Raw genomic sequence first — 4096 nt, forward strand, 5'->3', positions numbered from 1 at the left:
TGGATCGCTTTCCTGATTTTCAAAAATTCATTAAAAATATTCCTTAAGCGATATGCAAATATTTTCAACGGATTCTTGTTCAGGGCGTCGTTGACTATGACTGAGTACAATTTCAAGACATTCCAACATACTTGGAATGTCCAAGTGCATGGATCGCTTTCCTGATTTTCAAAAGTTCATTAAAAATATTCTTCAAGAGATATGCAAATATATTCAACGGATTCTTGTTCAGGGCATGCTTGACTATGACTGTGTACAATTTCAAGACATTCCAAGATACCTTTGGGGTCTTTTTTGAATAAAAAGTTAAGTCACTGCCTAAGTGCACAGACTTTCATCATTTTCAAAAATTCATTAAAAATATTCCTTAAGAGATATGCAAATATTTTCAATGGATTCTTGTTCAGGGCGTCGTTGACTATGACCGAGTACAATTTCAAGACATTCCAACATACTTGGAATGTCCAAGTGCATGGATCGCTTTCCGGATTTTCAAAAATTCATTAAAAATATTCTTCAAGAGATATGCAAATATATTCAACGGATTCTTGTTCAGGGCATGCTTGATTATGACTGTGTACAATTTCAAGACATTCCAAGATACTTTTGGGGTCTTTGACGAAAAAGTTAAGTCACTGCCTAAGTGCATGGATCGCTTTCCTGATTTTCAGAAATTCTTTAAAAATATTCCTTAAACGATATGCAAATATTTTCAACGGATTCTTGTTCAGGGCGTCGTTGACTATGACTGAGTGCAATTTCAAGACATTCCAACATACTTGGAATGTCCAAGTGCATGGATCGCTTTCCTGATTTTCAAAAGTTCATTAAAAATATTCTTCAAGAGATATGCAAATATATTCAACGGATTCTTGTTCAGGGCATGCTTGACTATGACTGTGTACAATTTCAAGACATTCCAAGATACCTTTGGGGTCTTTTTTGAATAAAAAGTTAAGTCACTGCCTAAGTGCACAGACTTTCATCATTTTCAAAAATTCATTAAAAATATTCCTTAAGAGATATGCAAATATTTTCAATGGATTCTTGTTCAGGGCGTCGTTGACTATGACCGAGTACAATTTCAAGACATTCCAACATACTTGGAATGTCCAAGTGCATGGATCGCTTTCCGGATTTTCAAAAATTCATTAAAAATATTCTTCAAGAGATATGCAAATATATTCAACGGATTCTTGTTCAGGGCATGCTTGACTATGACTGTGTACAATTTCAAGACATTCCAAGATACTTTTGGGGTCTTTTTTGACGAAAAAGTTAAGTCACTGCCTAAGTGCATGGATCGCTTTCCTGATTTTCAGAAATTCTTTAAAAATATTCCTTAAGCGATATGCAAATATTTTCAACGGATTCTTGTTCAGGGCGTCGTTGACTATGACCGAGTACAATTTCAAGACATTCCAACATACTTGGAATGTCCAAGTGCATGGATCGCTTTCCTGATTTTCAAAAGTTCATTAAAAATATTCTTCAAGAGATATGCAAATATATTCAACGGATTCTTGTTCAGGGCATGCTTGACTATGACTGTGTACAATTTCAAGACATTCCAAGATACTTTTGGGGTCTTTTTTGAATAAAAAGTTAAGTCACTGCCTAAGTGCACAGACTTTCCTCATTTTCAAAAATTCATTAAAAATATTCCTTAAGAGATATGCAAATATTTTCAATTGATTCTTGTTCAGGGCGTCGTTGACTATGACTGAGTACAATTTCAAGACATTCCAACATACTTGGAATGTCCAAGTGCATGGATCGCTTTTCGGATTTTCAAAAATTCATTAAAAATATTCTTCAAGAGATATGCAAATATATTCAACGGATTCTTGTTCAGGGCATGCTTGACTATGACTGTGTACAATTTCAAGACATTCCAAGATACTTTTGGGGTCTTTTTTGACGAAAAAGTTAAGTCACTGCCTAAGTGCATGGATCGCTTTCCTGATTTTCAAAAATTCATTAAAAATATTCCTTAAGCGATATGCAAATATTTTCAACGGATTCTTGTTCAGGGCGTCGTTGACTATGACTGAGTACAATTTCAAGACATTCCAACATACTTGGAATGTCCAAGTGCATGGATCGCTTTCCTGATTTTCAAAAGTTCATTAAAAATATTCTTCAAGAGATATGCAAATATATTCAACGGATTCTTGTTCAGGGCATGCTTGACTATGACTGTGTACAATTTCAAGACATTCCAAGATACTTTTGGGGTCTTTTTTGAATAAAAAGTTAAGTCACTGCCTAAGTGCACAGACTTTCATCATTTTCAAAAATTCATTAAAAATATTCCTTTAGAGATATGCAAATATTTTCAATTGATTCTTGTTCAGGGCGTCGTTGACTATGACTGAGTACAATTTCAAGACATTCCAACATACTTGGAATGTCCAAGTGCATGGATCGCTTTTCGGACTTTCAAAAATTCATTAAAAATATTCTTCAAGAGATATGCAAATATATTCAACGGATTCTTGTTCAGGGCATGCTTGACTATGACTGTGTACAATTTCAAGACATTCCAAGATACTTTTGGGGTCTTTTTTGACAAAAAAGTTAAGTCACTGCCTAAGTGCATGGATCGCTTTCCTGATTTTCAGAAATTCTTTAAAAATATTCCTTAAGCGATATGCAAATATTTTCAACGGATTCTTGTTCAGGGCGTCGTTGACTATGACCGAGTACAATTTCAAGACATTCCAACATACTTGGAATGTCCAAGTGCATGGATCTCTTTCCTGATTTTCAAAAGTTCATTAAAAATATTCTTCAAGAGATATGCAAATATATTCAACGGATTCTTGTTCAGGGCATGCTTGACTATGACTGTGTACAATTTCAAGACATTCCAAGATACTTTTGGGGTCTTTTTTGAATAAAAAGTTAAGTCACTGCCTAAGTGCACAGACTTTCCTCATTTTCAAAAATTCATTAAAAATATTCCTTAAGAGATATGCAAATATTTTCAATTGATTCTTGTTCAGGGCGTCGTTGACTATGACTGAGTACAATTTCAAGACATTCCAACATACTTGGAATGTCCAAGTGCATGGATCGCTTTTCGGATTTTCAAAAATTCATTAAAAATATTCTTCAAGAGATATGCAAATATATTCAACGGATTCTTGTTCAGGGCATGCTTGACTATGACTGTGTACAATTTCAAGACATTCCAAGATACTTTTGGGGTCTTTTTTGAATAAAAAGTTAAGTCACTGCCTAAGTGCACAGACTTTCATCATTTTCAAAAATTCATTAAAAATATTCCTTTAGAGATATGCAAATATTTTCAATTGATTCTTGTTCAGGGCGTCGTTGACTATGACTGAGTACAATTTCAAGACATTCCAACATACTTGGAATGTCCAAGTGCATGGATCGCTTTTCGGACTTTCAAAAATTCATTAAAAATATTCTTCAAGAGATATGCAAATATATTCAACGGATTCTTGTTCAGGGCATGCTTGACTATGACTGTGTACAATTTCAAGACATTCCAAGATACTTTTGGGGTCTTTTTTGACAAAAAAGTTAAGTCACTGCCTAAGTGCATGGATCGCTTTCCTGATTTTCAGAAATTCTTTAAAAATATTCCTTAAGCGATATGCAAATATTTTCAACGGATTCTTGTTCAGGGCGTCGTTGACTATGACCGAGTACAATTTCAAGACATTCCAACATACTTGGAATGTCCAAGTGCATGGATCTCTTTCCTGATTTTCAAAAGTTCATTAAAAATATTCTTCAAGAGATATGCAAATATATTCAACGGATTCTTGTTCAGGGCATGCTTGACTATGACTGTGTACAATTTCAAGACATTCCAAGATACTTTTGGGGTCTTTTTTGAATAAAAAGTTAAGTCACTGCCTAAGTGCACAGACTTTCCTCATTTTCAAAAATTCATTAAAAATATTCCTTAAGAGATATGCAAATATTTTCAATTGATTCTTGTTCAGGGCGTCGTTGACTATGACTGAGTACAATTTCAAGACATTCCAACATACTTGGAATGTCCAAGTGCATGGATCGCTTTTCGGATTTTCAAAAATTCATTAAAAATATTCTTCAA

This window comes from Microchirus variegatus (assembly GCF_963457635.1).
Source record: "Microchirus variegatus genome assembly, contig: SCAFFOLD_33, whole genome shotgun sequence".
Lineage (NCBI taxonomy): Eukaryota > Metazoa > Chordata > Actinopteri > Pleuronectiformes > Soleidae > Microchirus > Microchirus variegatus.